We start from the raw sequence: 14,068 nt of genomic DNA on the forward strand, positions 1-14,068 counted from the left end.
TGTTCATCATTGCTTGTTTGCTCTTTAGTTCTTCTAGTTCCTTGTTAAACGTTTCTTGTATTTTCTCCAATCTATTTCCAAGATTTTGGATCACTTTACTATCATTACTCTGAATTCTTTTTCAGGTAGACTGCCTATTTCCTCTTCATTTGTTTGGTCTGGTTGGTTTTTACCTTTCTCCTTCATCTGCTGTGTGTTTCTCTTTTTTTCAGTTTGCTTAACTTACTGTGTTTGGGGTCTCCTTTTCGCAGGCTTCAGGTTCATGTTTCCTGTTGTTTTTGGTGTCTGCCTCCAGTGGCTAAGGTTGGTTCAGTGGGTTGTGTAGGCTTCCTGGTGGAGGGGACTAGTGCCTGTGTTCTGGTGGATGAGGCTGGATCTTGTCTTTCTGGTGGGCAGGTCCATGTCCGGTGGTGTGTTTTGGGGTGTCTGTGAGCTTATTATGATTTTAGGCAGCCTCTCTGCTAATGGGTGGGGTTGTGTTCCTGTCTTGCTAGTTGTTTGGCATAGGGTGTCCAGCACTGTAGCTTGCTGGTCGTTGAATCGAGCTGGGTCTTAGTGTTGAGATGGAGATCTCTGGGAGAGCCTTCACCGTTTGATAGTATGTGGAGCTGGGAGGTCTCCAGTGGACCAAGGTCCTGAACTCGGCTCTCCCACTTCAGAGGCACAGGCCTGACAGCTGGCTGGAGCACCAAGACCCTGTCAGCCTCACAGCTCAGAAGAAAAGGGAGAAAAAAAGAAAGAAAGAAATAAAAAAGAAAATAAAGTTATTAAAATAGAAAAATTATTTTAAAAAGTAGTAAAAAAAAGAAAAAAGCAAAAAAAGAAGAGAGCAACCAAACACAAAAAACAAATCCAGAAATGCAATGATAACAAGTGCTACAGACTCTACAAAGAAAAAACAAGCAAAAACAAAGAAAAAAGAAAGCAAACGAACAGACAGAACCCGAGGACAAATGGTGGAAGCAAAGCTATACAGACAAAATCACACACAGAAGCATACACATACACACTCACAAAAAGAGGAAAAGGAAAAAATATATAGTTGCTCCCAAAGTCCACCGCCTCAATTTTGGGATGATTTGTTGTCTTTTCAGATATTCCACAGATGCAGGGTACATCAAGTTGATTGTGGAGATTGAATCTGCTGCTCCTGAGGCTGCTGGGAGAGATTTCCCTTTCTCTTCTTTGTTCGTACAGTTCCTGGGGTTCAGCTTTGGATTTCGCCCCACCTCTGCGTGTAGGTCACCTGAGGGCATCTGTTCTTCACTCAGACAGGATGGGGTTAAAGGAGCAGCTGATTAGGGGGCTCTGGCTCACTCAGGCCGGGGGGAGGGAGGGGTACGGTTGCGGGGCGAGCCTGTGGCGGCAGAGGCCAGCATGATGTTGCACCAGCTTCAGGTGTGCCGTGTGTTCTCCAGGGGGAGTTGTCCCTGGATCACACAACCCTGGCAGTGGTGGGCTGCACAGGCTCCCAGGAGGGGAGGTGTGGACAGTGACCTGTGCATGCACACAGGCTTCTTTGTGGCTGCAGCAGTGGCCTTAGTGTTTCATGCCCATCTCTGAGGTCCGCGCTGATAGCCCTGGCTCGCGCCCGTCTCTGGAGCTCGTTTAGGCAGTGCTCTGAATCCCCTCTCCTTGCGCAGCCCGAAACAATGGTCTCTTGCCTCTTCAGCAGGTCCACACTCTTTCCTGGACTCCCTCCTGGCTAGCTGTGGTGCACTAGCCCCCTTCAGGCTGTGTTCATGCAGCCAACCCCTGTCTTATCCATGGGATCTGACCTCCTAAGCCCGAGCCTCAGCTCCCAGCCCCCGCCCATCCCGGCAGGTGAGCAGACAAGCCTTCTCGGGCTGGTGAGTGCTGGCCGGTACCGATCCTCTGTGCAGGAATCTCTCCGCTTTGCCCTCTGTACCCCTGTTGCTGTGCTCTCCTCTGTGGCTCTGAAGCTTCCTCTGCTGCCACCCCCCTTCTCTGCCAGTGAAGGGGCTTCCTAGTGTGTGGAAACTTTTCCTCCTTCACAGCCACCTCCAGTGGTGCAGGTCCCGTCCCTATTCTTTTGTCTCTGTTTTTTCTTTTTCCCTACCCAGGTACTTGCCTTTTGGCAAGTCTGAGGTCTTCTGCCAGTGTTCAGTAGGTGTTCTGTAGGAGTTGTTCCATGTGTAGGTGTATTTCTGATGTATTTGTGGGGAGGAAGGTGATCTCCTTGTCTTACTCTCCCACCATCTTGAAGGTCCTTGGAAGGGCATTTTAGAAGGAAGGAATGAGCAGCACAGAGAGGAGAAATCACACTTTGGGGTAGATGTAGGTGAGGAGTTCAGCATCTTAAATGAAAAGGCAATGGTTGAGAAAGGAATCTTCTAGTATTTGTAGGGGATTATGATTATAAAACACTTTATAATATAGGGTCTTGTCATTTGGATGATAGCGTTAAAAGTAATGATAGTTAACATAATCTTCTTTTGCTGTGTGGCAACAAAGCTATACATGATTATCTTTCCTTCCTCTTTTTAGATCAGTTTTATTTTCCCCCTATGCCCAGTTCTTTGTTGTTTACAAAGAGAAATTTGAGAACCCTTTTGTTGCCCCATATTTAGGATTACCTTCCTTCAATACATAGAGAACTCTTCTTTCAAAGGAAGGGTTCTGTTTTCTGGCTACCCCTCCTTTTATTATTCCTTGTGGAATAATAAAATTCTGTTAATAGATTGTCAGAGCCAGAGATGATCCTGAAGAATCCAACACCCCCCCTTCCTAGAGGTGAGGAGACCAAAGCCTAATTGCCCAAGATCATACAACCAGTTAGTGGTTGCACATCCTGCCTTTTTTCCTGTATTGTACACATACTACAAGGGACCATTTCTCAGTATCATGAAGAATGTTATTAATCCATCTGTATATTTAATGTGAACTTGACTTTTTTCCTAATAAACATTTATCTGGGTCACTGATAACACATTTTGACATTGATCCTGCTGTACTTTGTGGCCTTTCATCAAATCTTAAATGAAAGGACAACTTAAGTTCTATGCCTGAACATCTCACGCAATGCAGGAACTCCCTTTATAACATTTCTGATGAGTAAACATCTAGTTTTCTTTAACAGTTCCAGTGACAAGGAGCCCGTGCTGACTCTAAGTCATTCTGCCTTTCATTAGTCACGTTTAACACAGTACCCTCGGCTCAAGTCAGCCTAGCCCTTCTTCATTTTTTTTTAAATTTTATTTGAAAACTTAAATCCTCTATTCTTAGGCCAGAAACACTTTTCTCAAAAAAAAATTTTTTTTCTAGGTTTCTCCTAATTTTTGACCCTGTTCTATTGTGTTTGTTTGTACCATCAACTATTCAAATGTTCTAAAAATTGGCTTATTGAAGGGCTTGGCAAACAACTTGTAAAAATGAACACTCTCACCTATTTTGCCTTCATTTTGATGATTAGCGATTGTGTATTCTCTTTTTTTCAGTGTCTCGACAATGTCATGGAAGAGGCAGTGTGGAGATGTTGCTATGGAAGATGTTGAGTGAGGGCTGAAGGAGGCTACTTCATTCACAGACGTCCACTCACCTGGTAAGAGATTTCAGACTTGCACGTTGATCAGTATCACTCAAGGTCAGTTTTGTTTTCTACAATACTATGTGTGCTGTCTTCGTGAAGGCAATGTCTTGCACCTGTGACTACATTTGGGGATGGACATTTTGGGGGAATGTGGGATGGTTCCTTGCATCCCTAAAATCAACCCAAGTCTATAATCTCCTCCCCCATGACTTGTTGATAAGAGCCACCTTGAAGTGCATGATTTTTTTTTTTAAGAAGATGTTGGGGATAGGAGTTTATTAATTAATTAATTAATTTATTTTTGCTGTATTGCATCTTCATTTCTGTGCAAGGGCTTTCTCTAGTTGCGGCAAGCGGGGGCCACTCTTCATCGCGGTGCGCGGGCCTCTCACTGTCGCGGCCTCTCTTGTTGCGGAGCACAGGCTTCAGACGCGCAGGCTCAGTAGTTGTGGCTCACGGGCCTAGTTGCTCCACGTCATGTGGGATCCTCCCAGACCAGGGCTCGAACCCGTGTCCCCTGCATTAGCAGGTAGATTCTCAACCACTGCGCCACCAGGGAAGCCCTGATTTTTTTTATTTTATACATTGTATCTATTGTGAGTAGCTAACTCCCTTCCTCTCTCCTGACTTCATATCTAGCCTAGATCTCTTAGAATGGAAACATAGTTTTTTTCCAGTTTGTACATAGCTTCCCAAATTCATGACAGCCATTCATGTTTGATTTCCACACTGGAATCTTGCCTATGAAATGTGTCCAACTGTTCGTAGGTAGTTTCTCAGTTTCAGGCTAATTCCAATCATATTGAAACAAAATAGACTTATGAGACATAAGCTCAGTTTTTCGATTCTGAGAACTGGCATGTTTTCCCTCAGTTATATTATGAGAAACGAGTTGGGAAGGGATGGATGAGAGTCACCAGCTCTTGGCAGCTGGCACAGTGGAGGGCAGTGAATGGGGAGGAAGCGCAGGTACATCTCTCTACTCTCTGGCCCTCAGCATCATCGTCAGTAAGATGGGCATCCTGACACTGACCTAGTCTTTCTGCACATCCGTCAGGTAGCACATGTGAAATGCCCCTCGTGGTGCTGGAAGTATGGGAATCCCTCAGCAAATGGTGATTTCTCCTTTTATGACAAATGAAATCGGGCATGAAATGTGCTGTATAAACTTCAAAGGTCTCATTATTATTGTTCGTTAGTTCTTTCTTGGGTGCTTAGAGTTTCACTCTTTAATTAGAGGCCACTCCTTTAACTTTTTTGGAACAGCATTAAATCCCAAAGGCTGCCTTTGATCTGGGCTGACTGGGTCACACCCAGGTTTTTAAATACAGTTTTAATCTCCAGCTAATCACAGTATACATGCTGACAGCTTACTGCCTAGCAGGGGGTGAGTATAAACCAATAGCCTTATCCACCACTTCAGTCTCTCCATTCTTGGATTAACCAGATAAGAAGTGTGAGAAAGAGCTCTGACTTTCCGCTTCTGGGAGGCTTCCTGCAAAATCAGTCATTTTGGTCTAGGAAGCTCTGCTGTCCTACCTAATCCCTCGGGGTGGGGGTGGGGGCAGGCAGAGAAGAGACAACAGGAGTCACCACAGTGTTGAAAAGCATAAGCCTTGGAATCAGACAGATGGGTTGATTCAAGTCCAAGATTATCCATTCCACTGCTGTAATGTAAGTGGTAGTTTATTTCATCATTCTAAGTCCATTTCCCTGTTTATAAAAGGGAGACCATATTGCCTACTCATTGCATTGCTGTGTGATGCACTTGTCACACAGTAAATGCGAAATTCATAGTAGTGTTTCTTTCCAGACTTTCTGCATGTGGACCAATGTCTGCCTCATCAGGGTGCTTTTCCTTCCTGTGCAGAGGAATCTGCCCCTTCCAGTCCCCAAAAGGGACTATTTCCACTTAAATGGTTTCACAGCCTGCCTAAAAGGCCAAAAAGAACATATTCCTCATACACTTATTCATTCATTTATTCAACCTATTGACTCCCGTCAAGGTCCTCTGCTATGAGATGCAGGTTAATTGGAAATTATATTTCATGTTAAAATACTAACAAATCTCTTGTACTGTACTAGAAAATAATTATTTAAGGAATACATTAATTCAATAGTAGCACTTCTGAGATGTTTTGTATTTTAGAAACTATAAATCCTTCAGATGCTTTGATGAGACATGTTTGAGTAATTAATTTATATGCTCATACATCTAAGCTTGCAAAACTATTTTTTTATTTGAATGTAATATATATATGTATATGTGTCTGTATCTAATCTCTCATTATCTTGTGAATTATATAGTCATGTCATGTTTCCATTATTTAGACAGATCTCTAGAAATAAAGGGCAGTCTGTTATTTACATAAATTTACATAAATAAATAAACAATATGTATTTATATTTATTCATAACAAAATAATTCCAGATTTATTGTATTTAAGGATTTCAGCTTTTCTCATCCAAAGCGAAACACAATTAACTCACTCTGGCATTCTTTTGTTTAACATTTATGAAATAACTACTGCAAGGCGAGACTGCCTGATTCCTCAAGTTTGCCTTCTTGTTCCCATTGAGCCTTTTCCAAAACAGTCTCCTCAGGCAAAGCCAGAGACTGAATATTGTTGGTATGCTGTAGAGGGAATGTCATAGTCAGTATGCAGATATTAAATCCAAAAGTAGTTGTTGGCCTAAGGAGGCAGCAAAGCTCCTGATTGGAATTGTGAAGTCAAGTGGAGGATGAGAAAGGGAGAAGGGGGTGGCGGGTATGAAAGGCATGTTTCCTGTTTGTGTCTCTTCCACATTCCTGTGTTGAAACCCTAACCTTTCCCCCCGACCCCTGCCCCATGAGGGTAATTAGGTCATGAAGGTGGAGCCCTCATGTAGACATTAGTGCCCTTATAAAGAAGAGAAATTAGAAAGCTTACTCTGCCCACCCCGCACTCCCTGCCATGTGAAGACAGAGCAAGAAGGTGGCCGTCTGCAAACCCAGAAGGGAGCTCTCACCAGACCTGGCCATGCTAGCACCCTGATCTCAGACTTCCAGCCTGCAGAACTGTGAGAAGTTTCTGTATAAGTCAGTCAGTCCATGGTGTTTTGTCACAGCAGCCTGGACTGACTGAGATAAAGCAGAAGAAGCATTTTGGGGAGCAGTGTGTATGATTAGGTGGTGTAGATTAAGTGGTACAGATGGATTCAAAGCATGGACGGCCAATGCCCAAGACATAGGTTTTCATTCCAACAGTCAACCAGCCCTTACTGAGTATTACTGTATAGCAGACTGGAGGTACAATGTGAAAGTATTCTTCTCCACAAGCAAGTTTGTCCATTGGCTGTGCCTATCCCAGCACTTTCCAGGACACAGGTCAAGGGTTGATGTTGTCTGGCATGTCTCTAATGTAGCCTAAGATGTATCAGGCGGTCACAGTTTAATGCTATTTGATGCTTAGCTTTGACACTTACCTCCTCTCTCTCTGACTCTTCATGAGAAATAAGTACCTGGCTAAAATTTGATTTACCGTGTAATTCTTCTACAGGGATAAAAAGTATTTGTCAAAAGACACAGAACAGCTGCTCTCCCTGCCAATTGTAGTTTTCATTGTAAATTAATTAAATGACATGGTGTGGGTTCCACCTTGATAGAGTGACTTTCTTTGCATCCTGGGTTTAAAAAAAAAAAAAAATCAGGGGCTGACCCTGGACTGGTGAAGTCAATGCATATTACAGGTATACAAGACCAAATATATACGTTTTGACCCCTTGTCTATTCTTCTCTGAGCAATGGCAGACTTGAGCTTGAGTAGGAGAGAGTGGCAAGAAATATGGAGGGCACTGTGGAAAGGAGTGAAATGAGGTCTGGTCAGGACTCAGGAGGTGCCCTAGCTCCTGTTCTGACACAAACTCACAGTGTGATTCTTGGCAAATGGCTTAAAAACACTGTGTAACTTTTTCTGATCTACTGAAAAACAATAATGTCTAGTCCTAGTCCAGAGTCTTCTAAGGATATAAGACTAACTCATAAAAAATAAGTAAAGAATAGTATGAATAAATGTAAAAAAGAATCACATGTGGTGATTATCCCTGGCGGTGTGTGTCAGAATCACCTGTTGTGAATTTTAAAAATCACGAATAACCAGGTTCTAGCTCAGACTTATTAAGTTATCTCTCCCTCACCTTCACTACCACCCCCCACACCCCTACACACAGAAAATGGATAAAAGTGATGTGAAAAAGAGGTAGAGTTGGAGGAGACCATCCTGGGTTTCTCATGAAGCATATTTTCAAATGGAGGCTGCTGAATTGTGAGTCTCTGGAAGGCAGGAAGTGGGGTTGCTTTGTTTCTAGTTGTGTGCCCTTCAGCCTGAAACAGTGCGTTAGCCACAGTTAGCCCCTGAGCACAGTGCACTGACTGGAGGTTGGAGGTGGGGTTGGGATATTAGGGTTTTAGTCTCTGACTTTCATAGCTGTGTGACCTTGGGCAAGTCAGTTTCTCTCTCTAATCTTTGCTTTCTTGACCTGCAAAATAAGGTGATATGATATGGTGACCCTTAATGTTTTCCAAAGTACGGATTCTTGGGAGGCAGATTTGGGCTTGAATTCTGGCCCCAATATTTATTTTTGGTCTCGTGCAAATTAACTGGCACCTAGTCTGTTAATTTCCTTCTCCTCTCCTCCAAATTGTAATGTTCAGTGCATCTAACAGGAACATTTCCTTCTGGTCTACCTCCTGCTTGTTTTGCTTTCAGTTAATTATACGGAGCGAAGATGAGTAAATATGTAATGAAAGGGGAGAGAGCCTAAGCTGTGGTCAGACACTTCTGGCTCTAAAAGGTCTGAAAAATTCAACTTCTTAAGACAGTACCTCTGAGGAGATATTGGCACATTAACCACTCTGTCAAACTCATTATAGTTGGCAAAGTACTTTGCAAAACATGGTATCATTTGAGCTTTCCAGCCATCCTGAGAATCACGCAGGCACAGATTGTTTTTCACTTTTGCTGAGGGTGTATCTCAGGCTCAGAGATTTTAAATGACTAAGTCTACCTTCCTTCTTATTCGTAACAGCACTGATCGTTATTAGTAGCACAAAGTATATGGTCTTCTTCAGTGTTCAAAACACTCTCCGTATAATGTTATAGCATCTATAAGTAGCACAGTGAAGTAAAATTCAACTTTGCCAGCCCATTTTACAGCTGAAGAGCCCTCATCTCTGGGAGATTAAATTGTTTGTCCAAGTTCCTAAAAATAGTAAGTAGCAGATTCAAGAATTTAATTCTCTGAAGTCTCTCTTTCAGCACTTTGGGAACTGTATGAATAGTTTCTTTAATTACTTCTGTATTTCCATCGATTCATCATCTTTTCTGAGATAATTATTTCATAGAATTGATCGAAATTAGAAAACAAAGCAGAGGGGTCATCCTATTTGTACTTATTTCATTCCTCTTGGAATTATCAAGACATACCAAGGGCAAGATCATCTCATCAACCCCAAAGGTACTTAAAATCAACGTCATTCAATGACAGAGGATAGTTCCCGAAGCCAGATGTCATTCATTGCAGTCTTTACATACAGGTCATTTCTGAGCTGCATACCAGTATAGCCCCACATGGAGTGTCAAGTTACTTCAATCTGATATTTTGACTTGAACGTGAATGCTATGCATTGAGAACGTTATTGATCTGAATTATGTGATGGCTGCTGAATTCCAATGAGAGTTACAAAAATAAACCAAACATGCTAATTAGAAATCTCCATCCCAGATTCAACCACATATTCCCCTGGTTCATCTTAACATTCTCAGTTCTTGTTTTGTCGTATTTCCTTCCAGCCTTTCCCAAAATACGTTAGGAAATTTGAGTTTCTCTACTAATTTGGTAGGTGACACCAAAATGTGTTAATGATTGATCATATTTGTACTATACCTTGTCATAAAAATATCCACGTGCATCACTTTATTTAACTCCTATATATCTTATGATATAGGAATAAAATAAAGTATGATTTTCCCGTTACACATGAGAAAAAGTAAATTTAAGATTGTTGCTAATAGTAATTTGAGAAATTGTGAATTCAGTTCTGCTAACTACAGCGTTTATCTTTTTTTTCTCTACTGTATGTTAACTACTTTAAGATACCACTTTTGGGGCTGCTTTTTATAATCAGTGGACATATCTTCTAACCATTTGAGAGTTATGAGGTATGTAGCATTCACCCAGAATGCTCAGTGGCATAGAATAACTGTAGCTTTTGGTATAACTAAAAGATACAATAAGAAAGATTTTTAAATGGTTTAGCAGCTCTGAAAATAAAAATCTTCTCAGTTCAACAGTGTTCCCTTGTGTTTGTACATTTAATCCAGGTTCCTTTTTATGAGTTGCTTTTCTTGCTCAGAGAATTCTTTCTGCTGCTCTTTGTTCTGTTTATAGATGTATTTTGTTGAGTCTCCAAATGAGAAATAAAATACAAAGAAGAAAAAACCATTTACATGTTATGATTTATTGTCAAAATGGTTATGGTGGTGAGTGGGGATTCACTCTAGTTTATGAATAATATATTTACACTATTATGTCTCCCGGTAAAATTGTAAGATTGATGTTCAACAAAGAGACTCTAAGCATGATGAATTGCTACCACATAAAGGTAGTCAATCTTTATCAGCTTCCATTCAAATGAGCTGGAATTGTTGCAGGAATGCTGTGAGAGCTTTCCAACTGGTGCTTTCTGCTGTATTCTTTCAATTCTTTTGGAAAAGAGATATTGAGCATCAGACCCACATTTCTGTGATAAGGTGGGCGGGCTCAGCAGCAGTGGATGCCGGGACTGGGACTTAATACAGAAGGAGAGGCAAAATCTACAATTCAGTTAGAATTGGGGCTTTTGGAGTGACTGAAAGGTTGTAATGTCAGCAGTTGAACATGCATTGTATTCAAATAGGCAGTGAATTTCATCTAGATTCAAGCTGGTATTACGGCAATGGATGTAGGTGGAGCCAGGCAGCATCAATTTTCTATACAATGACTTTTTCTAGCTAGAAGTAGTATAGCATGCTGGTTTCTTCAATCAACTTATGTTCCTTTAGTGCCTACTGCAACCCAAGCATTGCCGCAGGCATTTGGATACATCAGAGAACAAAATGAATAAGTCTTTGCCCTCAGGAAACTTACTTGCTACTGGGAGACAGAAATAAATTAAAAGTAAATAGGTAGGAAGTCAGATGATGAAAATAACAATGCTGAAAAGTAAAGCAGGGTAAGAGGGATGGAGGGGGTGAGGGCGGCTAGAGGGATGATTTGCTTTTTTTCATTTTAATATTTGGGAAGACCTTGCTGATAAAGGGATATTTGAGGGAAAAGCATGAAGGAAGTGAAGGAGCAAGCCATGTGGATACCTGCTAGGAGCATTCCAGGTAATGGAGCAAGAACCACAAAGGCGTTGGGATAAAAGTAAGCTCAGCATGTGTTTAGATGATTGGAATGGAAGCAGCATCAGTAAGGGACGCGAAGATGCACAGCAGTGCCTGCATCTGTGGGGAGCACAGGTGGAGTATGGAAGGAAGCATAGAGATTAGGAAGGAACTGAGGATATCCATGTACTGAACGTACCAGAGCACATGCTGAAGACCTTCTACATGCTGGACTCTGTGGGGATTCAGAGCAAACAGATCCTTATGTATCTCTTAAATATCTGTCTTGCTCCTACTCTATCTGACCTAAGTATCTCAGAAACATCAAAGAAATACCACGAAATATCCTTTTTTTTTTTTTTTTTTTTCTGCGGTACGCGGGCCTCTCACTGTTGTGGCCTCTCCCGTTGCGGAGCACAGGCTCTGGACGTGCAGGCTCAGCGGCCGTGGCTCACGGGCCCAGCCACTCCGCGGCATGTGGGATCTTCCCAGACCGGGGCACGAACCCGTGTCCCCTGCATCGGCAGGCGGACTCTCAACCACTGTGCCACCAGGGAAGCCCGAAATGTCCATTTTTTATATTCAGATCCTGGGCCATCTGGCCTTACCAACCACACAGCTCACTCCAGGTCAGTCTTTCTAGGTTCCTAGGACTGTCCTTCTGCTCAAAAAGTGATGGTTAAACCTTTGAGCCTTCCTGCAACTGAAACAAGATCTGCTCTTTTTCAGATTCTCACTTGGTTCCAACTTTTTTTTTTTGTTCTGGATAGAATTTTTTTTAAATTTTATTGGAGTATAATTGCTTTACAATGTTGTGTTAGTTTCTGCTGTACAGTGAACTGAATCAGCTCTATGTATACATATATCCCCTCCCTCTTGGACCTCCCTCTCCACCCTCATCCCACCCATCTAGGTCATCACAGAGGACGGAGCTGAGCTCCCTGTGCTATACAGCAGGTTCCCACTAGCTATCTATTTTACACATGGTAGTGTATTTATGTCAAACCTAATCTCCCAGTTCATCCCACCCTCCCCTTCCCCCCACTGTATCCACACGCCCATTCTCTACAGCTGCCTTTCTATTCCTGCCCTGCAGATAGGTTCATCTGTGCCATTTTTCTAGATTCCACATATATGCTTTAATATACAATAATTGTTTTTCTCTTTCTGACTGATTTCACTCTGTATGACAGACTCTAGGTCCATCCACATCTCTACATATGACCCAATTACATCTTTTTATGGCTGAATAATATTCCATTATATATATATATATATACCACATCTTCTTTATCCATTCATCTGTCAATGGACATTTAGGTTGTTTGCGTGTCCCAGCTATTGTAAATAGTGCTGCAATGAACATTGGGGAACATGTGTCTTTTTGAATTATGGTTTTCTCAGGATATATGCCCAGTAGTGGGATTGTGGGTCATATATAGTTCTATTTTTAGTTTTTTAAGGAACTCCATATTGTTCTCCATAGTGGCTGTATCAATTTACATTCCCACCAACAGTGCAAGAGGGTTCCCTTTTCTCTGCACCCTCTCCAGCATTTATTGTTTGGAGATTTTTTGATGATGGCTATTCTGACCAATGTGAGGTGATACCTCATTGTAGTTTTGATTTGCATTTCTCCAGTAATTAGTGCTTTAGAGCATCTTTTCATGTGCCTCTTGGCCATCTCTATGACTTCTTTGCTGAAATGACTATTTAGGTCTTCCATCCATTTTTTGATTGGGTGGTTTGTTTTTTTGATATTGAGCTGCATGAGCTGTTTTTATATTTTGAAGATTAATCCTTTGTCCGTTGCTTCATTTGAAAATATGTTCTCCCATTCTGTGGTTTTTCTTTTCGTCTTGTTTATGGTTTCCTTTACTGTGCAAAAGCTTTTAAATTTAATTAGGTCTCATTCACTTATTTTTGTTTTTATTTTCATTACTCTAGGAGGTGGGCCATAAAAGATCTTGCTGTGATTTATGTCTAAGAGTGTTTTTCCTATGTTTTCGTCTAAGAGTTTTATAGTGTCCAGTCTTACATTTAGGTCTTTAATCCATTTTGAGTTTATTTTTGTGTATGGTGTTAGGGAGTGTTCTAATTTCATTCTTTTACATGTAGTTGTCCAGTTTTCCCAGCACCATTGATTGAAGAGGCTGTCTTGTCTCCATTATATATTCTTGCTTCTTTTGTCATAGATTAGGTGACCATAGGTGCATTGGTTTATCTCTGGGCTTTCTATCCTGTTCCATCGATCTATATTTCTGTTTTTGTGCCAGTACCCTATTGTCTTGATTACTGTAGCTTTGCAGTATAGTCTGAAGTCAGGGAGCCTGATTCCTCCAGCTCCATTTTTCTTTCTCAAGATTGCTTTGGCTATTTGGGGTCTTTTGTGTTTGCATAAAAATTGCATATTTTTTTGTTCTAATTCTGTAAAACAATGCCATTGGTAATTTGATAGAGATTGCATTGAACTTGTAGATTGCGTTGGGTAGTATGATCATTTTCACAATATTGATTCTTCCAGTTCAGGAACATGGTATATCTCTCCATCTGTTTGTGTCATCTTTGATTCCTTTCATCAGTGTTTTATAGTTTTCTGAGTACAGGTCTTTTGCCTCCTTAGGTAGGTTTATTCCTAGTTATTTTTTTCTTTTTGTTGTGATGGTAAATGGGATTGATTCCTTAATTTCTCTTTCTGATCTTTTGTGTTAGTGTGTAGGAATGCAAGAGATTTCTGTGCATTAATTTTGTATTCTGCAACCTTACCAAATTCAATGATTAGTTCTAGTAGTTTTCTGGTGGCATCTTTAGGATCATCTATGTATAGTATCATGGCATCTGAAAGCAGTGACAGTTTTACTTCTTCTTTTCCAATTCGTATTCCTTTTATTTCTTTTTATTCTCTGATTGCCATGGCTAGGACTTCCAAAACTATGTTGAATTTTCAAGAGTGGTGAGAGTGGACATGCTTGTCTTGTTCCTGGTCTTAGAGAAAATGCTTTCAGTTTTTCTCCATTGAGAATGACGTTTGCTGTGGGTTTGTCATATATGACCTTTATTACGTTGAGGTAGGTTCCCTCTATGCCCACTTTCTGGAGAGGTTTTTTTTTTT

At 41.2% G+C, this 14,068-nt stretch overlaps 1 long non-coding RNA gene across 1 annotated transcript in view; it reads left to right on the plus strand.

Annotated features, from left to right (window-relative positions):
* Positions 1–3,313: 3,313 nt before the first annotated feature.
* Positions 3,314–14,068, plus strand: part of LOC113624044 (uncharacterized) — an 88,811-nt gene continuing 78,056 nt past the window's right edge. Inside the window, exon 1 of the long non-coding RNA XR_003434179.1 lies at positions 3,314–3,562. This is a non-coding gene — a long non-coding RNA (uncharacterized LOC113624044). The remainder of the gene's footprint in view (positions 3,563–14,068) is intronic.

The sequence above is a fragment of the Aethalodelphis obliquidens genome, unplaced genomic scaffold (assembly GCF_003676395.1).
Source record: "Aethalodelphis obliquidens isolate GAN/ISIS:26980383/991018 unplaced genomic scaffold, ASM367639v1 scaffold12, whole genome shotgun sequence".
Lineage (NCBI taxonomy): Eukaryota > Metazoa > Chordata > Mammalia > Artiodactyla > Delphinidae > Aethalodelphis > Aethalodelphis obliquidens.